Source organism: Lissotriton vulgaris, chromosome 7 (genome assembly GCF_964263255.1).
Source record: "Lissotriton vulgaris chromosome 7, aLisVul1.2, whole genome shotgun sequence".
Classification (NCBI taxonomy): Eukaryota; Metazoa; Chordata; class Amphibia; order Caudata; family Salamandridae; genus Lissotriton; species Lissotriton vulgaris.
In genome coordinates this window covers 835545819-835561159 of record NC_141695.1, presented here as the reverse complement: position 1 = coordinate 835561159, position 15341 = coordinate 835545819, and the positions used below count along the sequence as shown (strand labels likewise).

The window sequence follows — 15341 nt, the reverse complement described above, 5'->3', positions numbered from 1 at the left end:
TGGCTGCTGCATTTTGAGCCACCTGCAAGCGATTCAGTAAGTGCTCAGGAAGACCCATAAACAGTACATTGACATAGTCAAGCCTGGAGGTGACTAAGGCTTGAACTACTGTCTTCCGGTGCTCAACTGAGAGCATTGGGAGAACTTTTTTTAACATTTTCAACATGCCAAAGCAAGTGCCAACAGCAGTCTGAAATTGAGCTTTCATGGTTAGCGTGACATCTAACTTTACCCCTAGGTTTTTCACAATGCTTACACGGGCCGCAGGAGGAGACAGATCACCAGGCCATCAATTGAGCCATAATTCCTAACGTGGACAGCCAAAAAAGATCATCTCTGATTTTTCAGGGTTGCATTTCAGTTGATTGAGCCGCAATAAAGAAAACAATTTCGCAAGCCGGTGTTAATCTCCTCACTACTGAAATCACAACCTTTATCGCGCATGAATATCAGTTAAGAATCATTGGCATGAGATACTAACTTAGTGCTGTGTGACCCTGCTAAAAGAGCAAGAGGATCCATATAGATGTTAAAAAGTGATGGACTCAAAATGGACCCCTACGGTACCCCCACCTTCATAGGGGGAATGCAGGCTGAAAAAGGGGGGGGGGGACCAGATTTCTTGATGGCGGTAGTTGAGGAAGGAAGCAAACCACATAAGTACCGTGCACCTGATGTCACAGTCCGATAGGCTTTGCAAGAGCCTGTCGTGGGGCACAGTATCAAAAGCTGCGGAAAGGTCTAAAAGTATCAACACCGCACTTCTTCCACCATCCAATTGCTCTTTAATGGTTTCAAAGACTTCCGGTAAAGCTGTTTCAGTACCGAGATGGGTCCTAAAACCAGACTGACTATCATGGAGAATATGGTTGGCCTCTACATACTCCAAGGTTTTGGAGAAGAATGGCAGCAGGGAGACGGACCTAAAAAGCCTACAATTTAGAGAGCATAGCACTGCAGCCGTCATGGTCCCCATCAGTGTCCATTATCAAAATAGTGGTCACCCACCAGATAAAGCCCACCGTGTAACAAGCCAAGTCAAAGGTCCAGTCCTTATTGGTGTTAATAAATGGAGACAATGCGGTCCCAAGGCTGGACTGACTAGCATCATGATTAATTTTGAAGGGCAATGACACAGAGCCAATGACAAATATGGGCGGAGAATGGACGAGGATTCCACAGCATACCCTACTCCAGCATGCCTCGCAGAGCGAGCAGCATATGCGTTCTGCCGCTAGGATCGGCCTAAAAACTAGTCCTCGTTCAACAGTTTACCAAGGTATGTAAATATTCAAATGATCTTTCAAAGACCTGTAAAAAACTCGGCGAGCTAGAGATGAGACTCCAGACACTGCCCAGCCGAGCCCACAGCAGCTGAAGCTGAAGCAGCCCGGCTGAGACACACAACGAGGGGGGCTGAAACCCTTTCAGCCCTATGGGAGTTGCGTGCTTGTCTGGAGCGTAACGTAATAGAGTGCATTCAGTGGCGATGGATGTTTAAGGGTGGCGTTTTGATGACTATAAAAGCATACACACCTCGTCCACCAACTCTAGTGAAGTAGGAAATGCAGGAAGCAAAACTAGATTTATTATTAAGATGATATAAGTACGAGTACCTCACTCCGCTGACATCCAAGCAAGGTCTCCAATCGACAGCTGGACTGTTCAGCACCAAAGTTCACTTTGTACGCAACAAGGACAGAATTAAGGAATAGGGGTAGCTGGACAAATTTAATAGGAAGAAATTAGAGGGAAAATATTTACATTACAGAAGAGACTGCTAAAATAAATGTACCTAAGCAACGCCGGCAAAGAAGGAGATGGACCAGCCAGGCTCAGATGCGATGTCTTTATTCACGCAACAGAAAGCAGCAACGCGTTTCAGGCTTAGAAGCCCTTGTTCACACTGCATATATATATATATATATGTATCCAAGATGTCCATAATATCAGCATGGTGCACGAACTTACTTAACCCCCTACCTCCGCGTTGCAGGTTTGCATCAGACAGCAGTACGACAACATTGGACGGCTCAATAAATGTAATCAGTGAAGAAGACTTTCAAATTGTTAGTAACATTATATGTACGACGCCATGACCAAGTTTCCCATACATTTTCCCTTGGGGGGGGGGGGGGCCACAACTATTTTCTGTCTAAAGGAGGTAACACTGTCAACTTGGGAGGCATGTCACATCTCTGATTCCCAGGCACGAAACAACCCCCAACGTTAGGAGGCTCATGAGGCTCACAAGATTTAGAAAACAAGTTGTGCAAATAGCAGACAACTTGGATACTTTGCTGTAGGTACATTGTAGCCTGCATTACAATTTTTTCACTTTTCTGTAAATAAACACCACAATTCTACACATTGATGCACGAGTAAGGGGGGGAATTGTGCACCCCATCCTGAAGAAGGAGTTGATCTCCAAAACATGTTGACGCACACAAGAGGTGATGTACATAACGTAACATAGACACCTCACAGCACACATTTTTAGGTTTCGCCTGTCGAAAGCTGCGCAAGCAGCGTTTCGCGCAGGCGAAATCTTTTGTTTTGCAGTATGGATGTTTGTCCCGCCTCTGTTTCCCATTGGCTAGCTCCATAAATGGAGGCTAGCCATTGGAAAACAGAGGCGTCCGTCATTCTGCGAGGCGACTCATGGGGGTTTGAGAATTTTTCTCATCCGGCCCCTTTTGTCACGTCAGTGCGGCGGTGGGCGGGATTTATTTTTTTGTTCGTCCAGGTTTCTTTTGGTCATTCTGCGGCCGACCGCCGCCGGAGGAAGTCCAGGTCCAGGTGAGTGCTGGCCGTTCCCGCCGCCCCCACTCCCGCTGTCCGTGCCTTTCCCGCCCCCCCTCCCGCTGTCCGTGCCTTTCCTGCCCCCCCTCCCGCGGTCCGTGCTTTTCCCGCCCCCCCTCCCGCTGTCCGTGTGCCCGTTCCCTCCCCCCTCCCGCTGTCCGTGTTCCCGTGTGCTCGTTCCCTCCCGCTGTCCGTGTGTCCGTGCCCCGCCCCCTCCCGCTGTCCGTGTCTCCGGCCCCTTGTAAATGGTTGTTAAGCAGGGTGAACACATGTGCTAAAATAAAATTAACGCTGGTTGGAGTTATTACACGGCTCTCTTCTTGCAATGAATCCGGAGATGGAAAGGATACGTGTGTCGAGCTGCAGCCCCCACCTGCCTGAACTGTCTGAAATGTCACGGAAAAAAACATACTAAATCGAGAAACTTTGATTCAGGTCAGTAAATTCCTCATTGGAAACATGATCCTGGCTTACTGGAGTGTGCGTGGGGGGGATAGGGACAATGGTTAATGTACATGTTATTACTGTCAATCCAACCCCTTGCGGTGCCTTTTTGTAGCTCCTCGCATATCCGGCCCCTCAGCGGTGTGTCGTTAATTGCCACAGGTGCTTATAGTGGCTGCAGCGGTCCATGTGCGAGACTAGACCCAGCTTATTATGGGATCCAGTCCGCCTCTCTTATGGCAATTAGACAGTGCAGCAGCTGTCGGAAGCGAGGTGACTGGATCAGTGCTTATGCTCTTATTAGCGCCACGCGCCAGCTCGCGGGCCAGGCCGCCGCCCAATCAGATCCTGGGATAAAACCAAGGAAGTGGGGGAGGGGAAGGGGGGCATATACATTTCTGTCAGAGCCCTGCATCTTCGCAGCGCTGTAAATGACTGTTTTTAAGATGATCCAACTTAGTTGTGCTCCTTTCACAGACAATGGAAAGTTGAAACACTGAACAGACCTGTCTAAAAGGATGTAACCGAATGCAGGGCAAATTGCACACACATGGCTTGAGTGACAAAAAGAATGGTAAAGACGAACACTTCGGCTTCAATTTACCTCTGTTTCCAATTCACAATCCTTTCCAGGAATATCCCTGCAAACCTGCAACAGTTGCGTTTTCCAGGCCTACTTCTGGAAAATATGCCGAATATGGCATTATATTCACCGGACAAATCTGTATTGGAAAGCGCAAATGCCCTTGTACATTTAGGTTTTTTTCCTTCAAGGAGGAAAACATTTTTCCAACATGGAAACCCCCTTCTTACACTGGTACTAAATTTGGGAGTGTTTAGGCTCCCTCCCTTGCTCCCTCCCACGTACTCGCACCTCCTGTTTAGCAACCGAATAGCAGATTCAGGTGAGGATGTGGGGGGCAAATGAAGTGTCAACAGGATGGCCACTGCTCTGATGTATTCGGCCAGGACGTGACCGGATACCGCAGACGGGCCCCCCGTCTTGGATCACCAATATAAAAGGTGGATGAGTTCCAGGAAAAAGCCAAATGTGGCTTCGCCGGGGGCGCTGTCTGAGGAACCAACGCCCCTGTGTTCACGCTCACATTATGTGGGCAGAGGATTCAACTGTGCCAGCTTGAGCACTCCCCTGTATCAGCTTGTCTCCTTGTCTCCTGGGAATAGTACCCGGTGGCAAGATTTCGGCACAACAGAGTTGAGCTACCCGGTTCCATCATAATGCGGTTCCCGTGGCATGGTCGGGCTTAGGCTAGAGTGATGCTGGCTAATTCTTTAGGAAAGAGCCTGCCCGCGACATTATGGGCTCAAAGAACTCTCCTCTTCCAAAAATTCCGCCAGCCTAAGTCATCTTCCCTCCTTTTTAATATGAGCACAGGCCAGACCTAACCCCTTACAATGAGGTGTCCCTGGCAGGGCTCCAGCTGTGCCAGCCTGTCTATTAAGAATGAACACCCTCGAGCAACATACCGCTCTGAACATTGAAGTCCTAGTTCAGGAACGTATTCTCTGTAAGGGTGCTCCACCTAGTGGCAAAAAGAGAGCACAGCTATATAGGAACAATAACTAAATTGATTTATTCATTTATAGAGCCCTGCTTGCTAGCACAGTATTGCAGCCTCGTAGCGCTGTAAATAACAGACGCAATAGCTTTGTGAAGTCTGTATTTAAGCTTGCTGTTCTCCTGAGGCACCTCCTAAAAAAGACAAGTATTGGCATAGCCAACAGGTCTCGCTTTTGGGACCTTATAAATATTTAGTTATGCAGCACAATATCCTTGCATGGCTAAACACATAAGGTCCCGAAGGCGAGACCTATTGGCTCGTTGTTCACAGAGTTGGTCACTGGGCAGGGGGAGGGGTCTCCGTTGCTAGGTAATTAACTCAAGCTACCTTCATCCTTTAATGGGTCATTAATAACAATCGAAGACTGTCAGCGACCGGCCCTGCCAGCCCCCGGCAGCAACTGCCAGTCTGCCCCAGAGAGACGCTACTGTACCGCCTGCTCGCCACACACCCGTCACTGCTCCCAGTGGGATGGGTGAGGCCGTATGTAGCCCGGTGTAACATGAGCTGTGAGCCCTAGAGCCGCCAGCAGAGCTCCCGGGGATGTGGTATATCTAGTTTCCCTTTGGACACAAACCCCGTCATACCTCCAGCGCTGCGTGTCATGACACATGCATGTATTCAGGCTGCGCATGCATATATGTAGAGTGTGGGCTACCCGTCACTTCCGTGTACCCAGGCTGAGGGCACAGGGCTGCACAGTCTGTGTTCTCTTTTATGCCCCAGGTATTTGGGGGTCTGCTGTTTGTCCCAGGGCTGTGCACCGTGAATCCCCACGCAGCCCCGAGCGGTGGGTACCCGTCACTCAAATATACCCATTCCGTGGGTAATGCATGTAGAGCCTTTGCGTGGCTGTGGGTACCGCCCGTTGCCACATACACGGGCTAGGCACCGACATGTACATCCTGGTCTATAGGCCGTGTGTACCCATGATGTAGGCCCAGGAATGTACAATCTGAGAGACAAACGCGGGTACCTCTGCTTCTCGTGTACACTAGCCGATGACGCAGACATGTTCTGCAGGGTCCTATGTACCCGAGCTCTGCATGTACGCATGATGTAGGCCCAGGATCGTACAGCCTGAGATGAAGGAACATGGGGACTGCTGCTGTTCACGTGCACTGACTGAGGGCACGGTTGCTACAGGCAGTGCTGCTATTAGCTCGTGGTAACTATTCCCCACTAAACGTTACATCTTTGGCTAATTGGGTTCCGTTCTGATTACGTAATCTGTGTAGTCTGACAATGTCATGGACCCTGTGACAAAGGCGAGTAGATGGCGTTAAGGACCTGTGGAATGTGGCCCTGCCTGCCTCATCTCCTGCCTCTCTGCAGAGTTCCTGAACGGCACCTGTTCCCCCCCCCGCAGCATGCCTTCTGGCCTGGCTACCGGGGAGCTGGTGGGGGAGGACTCGGGCTTGCCAGTCTGCCCGCATACCCCGCCATGTGGGTGCGTTGGCAGCTGGCACCCGATCAAAATGTAGGAAGCTTGCACGGGCGGCAGCTGTCCGTCCGTACGAACAGTCCCTGCTACGCCCCCGCCAAGCAGCATTCTTCTTTCTCTCTGTATCTAGGCTTGGAGCCAGCTAGGGGCATCCTCTGCAGTGGGCAGTTCCAGTTTCGAAGGATGTTGGACATCTTTTGATGGACTCGAGAGATATGTCCACTGTTGAGGTCGGCACGGCTGGGGCAAGGTCAGCCCCAAGGCAGGCAGTCTTCACCGCCCCGTTGGTGTCCCTCCTCCCGAGGTCTTGTGGTTCTCCACAGGATAACACAGTCAGTGTGTGACACACACTTGAAACCTAATTATCGCCTATTTGAGATATCACGAGCACGTCTAAAAGCCTTATATGCAGCTCTACAGGCACTTCACTGCCTTTATCTCACTCAAGTGTTACAGCGCGGGGCACCTCTTGAACCACCCGGGTGCCAGTGACGTGTCAGCGTGGAGGTGTCAACCCCCCTCCCCCCCAGACTGAAACACACGCACAACACCGTGACACTGGAGCCGCATTTCTCTATACACCCATGTGATCTCACTGCTACATTTAAATTATTGTTACTCTTTCGCGCCAACTGTTTCCAGCTGTCTAGCTCTCACTAACCCCCACTCCCCAAGCTCTATCCCATTTACCAACCTCATGTTTTCTCACACCCGTTTATCTCCCTTCAGCTCCTCTTTCTCCCTCACTTCTCGCCCTTCTCCTTTTGATGGTGCTTACTGTCATTCTATCTCAGTTTTCTTCAAGTTCTTTCTTTTATTCAATCGTTCTTGCTCATCCCATGATTCCACCCTCATTTTCTGCCTCAATGCAGCCCTTTCTGCTCCGTTTCATCCACCTTGCTTTCTTTTTTTTCTGTCCTGCTCTGCTCTGATTTGTTATTTTCCACTCCTGTGTCGTTTTGTCTATATTTCCATCTTTCTATAATTAATTATCCCATGGATATTTTTGCTTTCTTTACTTCTCTTGGTGATCATTTTCTGTTTCCATTCTTCCCAAATATCTTCTTTTTGCCTCAGTTTGACAATTTCCTCAGATTCGCTCAATCTGAATTTCATTTCTCGTTCTTTTTTAGCATCCTTTACATTGAAATTTTCTTTCCTTTCAACCTCAAAATTGCTTTCAAACTGCCCCTCGCCTAGTCTTTCTTTCTTCAAAGTTCTTTTCTTCTATCTCCCCCTTCCATACCCATTTCTTTCCTCTACAATTTTCCTTTCCTTTTTCTGATTCTTCCTCTTATTTTTTTTTCCTTTGACCTCTTATTTCCCATCTTCCTTACTTTACCCAATGCGCGATTTCACTTTCCAAGAGTTGCTAGCAGGTAAGCGGCATATTTTACTCCTGTTCCCGCCCCCCCGCTGTCCGTGAGCCCGTCCCCGCTCCCACTCCCGCTGTATGTGTTCCCCCCTCCCGCTGTCCGTGAGCCCGTCCCCCCTCCCGCTGTATGTGTGCCCGTCCCCCCTCCCGCTGTCCGTGTGCCCGTCCCCCCTCCCGCTATCCGTGTGCCAGTCCCCCTCCCGCTGTCCGTGTGCCCGTCCCCCCTCCCGCTGTATGTGTGCCCGTCCCCCCCTCTCGCTGTCCGTGAGCCCGTCCCCCCTCCCGCTGAGAATGGATAACCTCACGGTCTCAGAGTACGATTCTTACAATGTGACCCCGTTACCCGGAAACTCTTCTGAGGACATCCCCAACCCGTTTGTGCAGCCGGGCTGGCAGATCGCCCTCTGGGCAGTGGCGTACTCCATCATCGTCGTGGTTTCCGTGGTGGGCAACATCATTGTCATGTGGATCATTTTGGCCCACAAAAGGATGAGGACAGTGACCAACTACTTCCTGCTGAACCTGGCCTTCGCCGAGGCCTCCATGGCCGCCTTCAACACTGTCATCAACTTCACCTATGGCATCCACAACGATTGGTACTACGGCCTCTTCTACTGCAAGTTCCACAACTTTTTCCCCATTTCGGCTGTCTTTGCCAGCATCTATTCCATGATCGCCATAGCCGTGGACAGGTGAGTGAGCAGCTGTTTTTTTGCACGTCACATTGCAGACTGAACTTCAGGTCTTGGTTCTTTCTATTGTGGTCAGATACAGGAATTTTGGCCCTGAGATATTGCGTGGCTTGCCTCAGATCACACGTTTGGTAAAGCGTGGATGCCGAGATTTTAAGCTCATGTCTCCTGGTTCTATAGTCTACACATTAACCCCTATATTTTGAGCAGGACCAATGGAATTGTTTAACGGGGAAAGAACAGTGTGCGGTGGGCTGCCCGAATTAACTGGCACGAAATGAACAGTATTACTTTGCCATTTTGTCGTGTTAGCACTCGTCCATACTGTCTGGACAAAGGTTTTACCTCATTCAGTGACTGAATTGTGAACAGTGCCCGTCCCCCCTCCCGCTGTCCGTGAGCCCGTCCCCCCTCCCGCTGTCCGTGAGCCCGTCCCCCCTCCCGCTGTCAGTGTGCCCGTCCCCCCTCCCGCTGTTCATGAGCCCGCCCCCCCTTCCAGTTTCGAAATATATACGTTTGTGTCTTTCCTCTAACGACATCTCACAACTTCCACCCCATGTGCCAGTGCGCCTTATTTAAGTTATAGGATGTAAATGGCTCGGATACAGAGGCGGGCCTGGTTCTTGTGTTATAAAACCAAATATAAATCAATAAAGAGCCTCTTTGGTCGCTCCCGGGAGCTACACTTGCTTTCCTTTGCTGCTCCGAGTGCACTTGGTCGGTCCCTCCACCAGCAGGGAGTGCACTGGAGTCACTGCACGTGCAGCTCTCCCTCGTGTTTGAGGACACTGTGCTTACTCTCCTGAGTGTGGGTGTGGCTTTGGGTGGGTGTGTGTGGCTTTGGGTGGGTGTGTGTGGCTCTGGGTGGGTGTGTGGGGCTCTGGGTGGGTGTGTGGGGCGCTGGGTGGGTGTGTGGGGCGCTGGGTGGGTGTGTGTGGCTCTGGGTGGGTGTGTGTGGCTCTGGGTGGGTGTGTGTGGCTCTGGGTGGGTGTGTGTGGCTCTGGGTGTGTGTGTGGCTCTGGGTGTGTGTGTGTGGCTCTGGGTGTGTGTGTGTGGCTCTGGGTGTGTGTGTGGCTCTGTGTGTGTGTGTGGCTCTGTGTGTGTGGCTCTGGGTGTGTGTGTGTGTGGCTCTGTGTGTGTGTGTGTGTGTGTGGCTTTGTGTGTGTGTGTGTGGCTCTGTGTGTGTGTGTGGGGCTCTGTGTGTGTGTGTGTGTGGGGCTCTGTGTGTGTGGGTCTGTGTGTGGGTCTGTGTGTGGGTCTGTGTGTGTGTGTGGGTCTGTATGTTTTTGTGTGGCATTTGCCAGATATTAAACTATTGGCATTGTAAATGACAATGCCATTTATTTATCTGTTTTCAAAACCAACACATAAATACAAATTTTGTCATTTACAATGCCAATAGCTCAAACTTTTCAAAAGGCGAAACCATTGCATTGTAAATGCTTGTTTTAATAGTACCAGACGAGGGGCCCATTACATTTTTTTTGAGTTTACCCCACTAGCCAGGTACTTTTTAATTCATCACTCTCTTATAACCCCACTACTCACTTACATTAACATCCAACCCTCACACGCACCACGCATAGTCATTGAAATAAGTGCTCCCGCGTAGTTGTAGGTAGTAGCACGCCGCATCCCGTAGAGGGGTGCGAAGACCCCAATGATGAAGCATGACACCAAGGGTCCTTTTGGTGTGTGAGGGGTATTTTAAAAATACTATGTGCTCCCCACCCCTGTAGGGAACACTTGACAGCTACTGGTGGATTCTTACTGTTTATACATCTCTGCAGCCCCCTTCCATGTTTAACAGGACTGGTCACCATATAGCCAAGAATTGATCCTTGTTTTTAGTTGCATTGTTAATCAGGCTCTCCAATCCAAGATCTCCCGACCTTCCAGAACCTTATATTCCTGTACACCGTTTAGTGCCAAAAATATGTACATGTAGGGTCGTTTTCTGCTGTCGGCGGCGTATATATTTTACCTGATATATTTTACTCTGGGAAGAAGGAAAGTATTAATAAAAAGACCTTAAATTGTTTGCGTTTCATCATTTGAATAGGGTCTACTGAATGTGCATGGTTTTCTTAACCTGTTTTTAAATAACCCTCGGATCCCTTTTGTATCAGTCTGTCAAACTAGCTAGATAACGTCATTTGCCTTAACTCTCCTAGTATGCCACATAGTTTGGCCTTCAGAGCCACATAACGTGCATCTGCTTTGCATATATTGTCGGTCACCAATGTCTTACAATGTGGGCCGCTGCTGCTGCAGTATTCCAGAAACCTGCTGTTGATGGCAAATAATATCACTGTATCTGCTTGGTATGAGCCTACAGCCATACCACCCTGAAAGCACCTGATCTCTTCTGATCTCAGAAGTTAAGCAGGGTTGGGCCTGGTTAGTACCTGGATGGGAGACCGCCTGGGAATACCAGGTGCTGTAGGCAAAAAAAAAAAAATAGAATCTGCTTGGTATGAACCACGTGTGATATATATTTTAAAATAGCTCAGTTATCATGTTTGTTGTGAAACCTTTAAACCTTGTCTGGAGCCTTACAAACGATGCAACGCGTGCTTTTTAGCTGTACCATTTTGTTATTTTTTTTTTGTTAAATTTGTACTTTATTACACCTTCGAAGTTTGCACACAGCACTCATCGCCTACAACCCGGAGGCCGGCGGCAACAATAGATAGCACCCAGATCCCTGAGCAGAGGTCATATACACTACACAGCCGTAATGCCAGCATCCCGGAGGCCTGGCGGCGCACTTATAGGAAAGAAAGAAACAAAAACAAAACCGTGTTGTGGAAACAGCTAATGGCTGATATCAAAAAGATAGGATAGTTAATACTGGTGCTGACACTCCTGACCATAGTTCGGTGTGCAAAAGTAATTCAGTCAGTTCGCGTGTGCTAAACAAAGTCTCGGAATCATGAAGACAAAATATCCTGGAAGGGAGGGGGGGGGGGGGGAAGGGGTGCAATAAACCCACAGCTAAAACAAACCCCAACCCTACAAACAAGCCAGCCTACCCGTACCCGTGTCCACCCACCCACCCGCACTAACTACCGAGTCTATAGACGAACGTAGGACCCACAGCTACGGACCCGAGGGCCCAATGGAATGATGCAGAGTTCCAAAAAGGACCACTAAAGACACCCTCCCAGCACAGCCGTCCCAGGGAGTCACGCACTCTTCTTCTCAGGTGAGACCAGGAAGGAACCTGTCAACCACCTCCAACAGGGGAACAGTCAACCACACATCATGCCAGCCTCCGCCATCGCCACCCTGCCCTCCTGTAGTTCATCCAACTCCTCTCCTTCAGGGTCTGACTCACCATCCCCTTTAGCGCACTGGTATTCCCTATATAACCCCCAGAAGTTCCTAGGGCGACTCTTTGGGGGAAGCAGTTCATTATACACCTCAGACTGTGTGCAGCAATACAGCAAATCCGCCTCCCAGCGCTTTTTAGTAGGAACCAGCCCCCTCATCCAGCACAACGCAATCAGGCGCTTGGCCGTCAGCGAGGCGCCGCATCGCCACAGGCAACGGTTTAGAAAAACCCAGCAACGCCGCGCCGGGCAAGGCAGAACCTCCGTACCCAGCATAGAGCTAAGTTCCGCGAATACCTCCCGCCAAAACTTATGGATACTAGGGCAAGTCCAGGACATATGTAGGAAATCAGCTGTGGGAAAATGGCAACGCTCACACTCCGCCGACTCCCGTAGTCCGTATCTATGTAACCTGTCCGGTGTATAATAGACCCGCTGTAGGTATTTAAAGTGTATCAGGCGATGTCTACTATTGAGCGAAATCTTCCTAGTGTTCGTACAGCAGTATAGCCACATCTCATCCGAGATCGACGACTGAAGATCACACTGCCAGGCCAATCTGGCCTTGGAGGGAGGGTACTGCCGGTGCCTATCTCCAAGTTTCTTAAGAGTAGTTACCAATTTACGAGGAGAGGGGTTCTTAATAACGTACGTAAGCTCAGGCACTTCCTGCGGTTCTGCCAATTCCGGGCCCAGCAATTCCTGCAACGCTCTGCGGACCCGGTGGTATTGGAAGCCGTGCAATAGCGTCGCCCCAGGGTGGGATTGGAGGACCTGCTGCGACGTCTTCACCATGCCGTTCAAAAAGAGGTCCCCCATCTTGTCTATGCCCAAGTCCCGTAACGCCTTCAGGACACCCTTCTCCGTTAGCGGGGCCAACCACACCGCCCATTCCACTCGCAGAAGGGGAGAGTACAACAGCTCACTCTCACGGGAGCGGACCAGCTCATGCCAAGCGTGGTTTGTGGCAGCAATGGAGTCCAAATTACCGACCCTGCGATCGACAGGACAGCATATTGTGGCCGGAAGCGGGGTGGGGTCCGCAAAGAGTCGCTCCAGCTTCACGTGCGGGATGCCAGGGTCCCCATGGATCCAGGTGTGGAGATGAGCCCCCTGCGCTATCCTATAGTACCTTTCTAGGTCGGGAGCTCCCAGACCCCCACGCTCATAAGGAAGCAGGAGAGTTTGCCATTGAACCCTCGGCTGTTTGCCCCCCCACGCAAGTCTAATAAGCGTCTGAGTAAGCTGACGAAAAAAGGCCTTGGAGAGTACGACAGGTATGTTAGCAAAGAGAAAGAGGAATCTGGGGCGAACCACCATCTTCATAATTGCAATCCTACCCATTAGGGACAGTGGGAGCCTGCACCACACCTCAACGTCATCCACCAGCTTGGAGTAGGCAACCCCATAGTTCTCGCGTATCAGGATCTCGGGATCGGTGTGAATACGGATCCCCAAATAACGTATGGAGTCCGTGGTCCATTGCAGCGGGTATTCCGAGTGGAATGGGAGAGTCACCGGAGTCAAAGGCAACGCCACAGACTTATTCCAATTGACCCGAAGGCCCGAAAGGGCCCCGAACCTCACCACCTCCCGCAAGACCGCCGACAGATTCACCTCCGGTTCCCGGACATACAACAAAGTGTCGTCTGCGTACGTTGAGATGCCAATCTGATAAGAAGGGAAGTTGATCCCCTCGAACCCGTGGTATTCTCTTATTGCGCAGGCCAGGGGCTCCGTCACCAGTGCATACAAAAGTGGGGAGAGGGGGCAGCCCTGCCGAGTGCCCCTGCTGATCTCAATCGGGGCAGTGACCGAGTTCCCTATCTTTAGCCGCGCAGTCGGCTTGTAGTATAGGGCTCCTAGCATCTGAAGGAAGGGTTCGCCAAGCCCATACTTACGGAGGACTCTGAGCATAAATGACCACTCTACTGAGTCAAAGGCCTTTTCCATATCCAGGAATATAGCCACAGCCTTATTCTCTTGCCGGACATGCTGAATAGCGCCCAGCACCGTGCGAATGTTATAAGTCAAATTCCGGGCGGGGACAAACCCAGCCTGCTCCGGGGCAACCAAGTCCGGGACCAGGAGAGCCAACCGTGTCGCCAAAACCTTTGCATACAATTTAGCATCTACGTTAATCGGCGAAAGCGGCCTATATGAGCCACATTCGTTGGGGGGTTTGCCTGGTTTCGGGATGGTGACGAGAAGCGCCTCCCTCATAGACTTCGACATGCTACCTTGTTGACAAATGTCGTCAAAAAGGAGCATCAAGTAGGGGACCAGCTTATCTTGAAAGGCTTTGTAGAAGGCCACCGTAAGGCCGTCCGACCCAGGAGCGCTGCCTGACCTCATCCCCTCCAGCGCCTCCGTGATCTCCTCTTTCTGGAACGGGGCCATCAGAAATTCCCTTTGCCAGTCAGCTAAAAAGGGCATCTGGATGTAACTCAAGTAGTCGTCTATTTCCTCCTCTAGGTGGCTCGATTTCGACGTGTACAATGCTGTATAATAAGTATGAAATTCCGACAGGATATCCTGCTCCCCCGTCACCACATCACCATTAGCTGTTAACAACTCCTCGATCACTAGGGGCGGCCTGCTATTACGCATCAGCTTAGCAAGCAGGGAACCAGGGCGGTCCCGTTCCCCATACGTGCTCGCTGTGGCATATTTTCCCATATGTCGTATCTCCCTATCCGCCTCCTCATGGAATTCCGCTAGCAGGGGCTTAAGCCTGTCAGTCATGTCCGCGGCTCCTACACCTCCCGCTTGACGTTCCAGATCAGACAACTGTGTTCCCAGATATTTCAACCGCTGCCTGATAGCTTTAAGCACCCCTGAGTGTTTGGCCATCGTCATCCCCCGGATGTACACCGTAAATGCATCCCAGAGCACCTGGACACTATCCACCGACCCCACATTAGTTGAAAAGTACGTATCTATGTCCTCAGCCAGTTCCCCTCTGAAGGCCTCATCTAGAAGTGAATACGGGGGGGAACCTCCAGATGAACGGGGGTATCCTCCTAGCCGGGGCCTCTAGTAGCAAAAGCAGTGGCGAGTGGTCAGACAGCGTGCGAGGCAACACAGCACACCCCTTCACTGAGTCAAGGAGGGATCGGGAGACAAACCAATAATCAATCCTTGTGTGGACATTATGATAGTCTGAGTAATGAGTGAATCCACCCTTCCCCGGGTGCCTATGGCGCCACACGTCCAGCAGATCGAGTTTCACTAGCTCTGCCTGCATAATTAATGCCGAGGCCGCCGGGGTCCTGGGGGCACCAGCCGATCTATCTAACTCCGGGTTCAACACAAAATTGAAGTCAACCCCCCCATAGCAGCCTAGAGCCCTCATACTGTCTACAGAGGTCCGCCAGCGAGGTATAGAAAGCGGGAGTGTCGTAGTTGGGGCCATACACATTCACAACCAACAAATCGTGGCCTTTCCCCACGTAGCGGGCAACCGCATACCGACCCTCTGGGTCCACGACAACCTGCTGCAGTGACAACTGAGATTTGGGATTAGCCCACGTAATCACACCTCTTGCATGCGTAGTGAACCCTGCAGTAACACAAGCACTCCCAAGACCCCTGGTCTGTAATATAGGACTGGTCTGAGGCAGGTGGGTTTCTTGCAGCAAGGCGAGATCAACCCGGTGCCGCTGC

At 50.8% G+C, this 15341-nt stretch overlaps 1 protein-coding gene and 1 non-coding gene across 3 annotated transcripts in view; both read left to right on the top strand.

The window, feature by feature from the left end:
* The window catches only part of MAFG (MAF bZIP transcription factor G), a 164879-nt gene that overhangs the window by 85511 nt on the left and 64027 nt on the right, over positions 1–15341 (top strand). The window lies entirely within an intron of this gene.
* Positions 10671–10789, top strand: LOC147702512 (5S ribosomal RNA). Its single transcript, XR_015298505.1, has one exon. It is a non-coding gene; the product is annotated as a 5S ribosomal RNA (ribosomal RNA).